The following is a 269-nucleotide window of genomic DNA, read 5'->3' as shown; positions in this document are numbered from 1 at the left end:
TTGGTTTGGGGTTTTTGTTGAGATCTTGAGTGGGTATAAATACCCAATTGCTGATCTCTTTTCAAGCTAAGAGAATGTTTTAACAAGTTTTAAACAAGGGTTTAAACCTGTTTAGTTTTGGTTTAAGTTTGTTTGTGTTTGCTGTTACAAAGAGGAGTTTACATCAACTATTGAAGAGTTCATCTTCAACATTTCATCATCCTTCCTTTGTGTTTTAGAGAAGTTTTCTTAACTCTATTTCCTAGCATTTCTACTATTGTATTTCATAT

The sequence above is a fragment of the Asparagus officinalis genome, chromosome 10, assembly GCF_001876935.1.
Source record: "Asparagus officinalis chromosome 10, Aspof.V1, whole genome shotgun sequence".
NCBI classification, from domain to species: Eukaryota; Viridiplantae; Streptophyta; class Magnoliopsida; order Asparagales; family Asparagaceae; genus Asparagus; species Asparagus officinalis.
The sequence above is the reverse complement of the archived record's forward strand: the minus strand, read 5'-3'. Positions refer to the sequence as shown.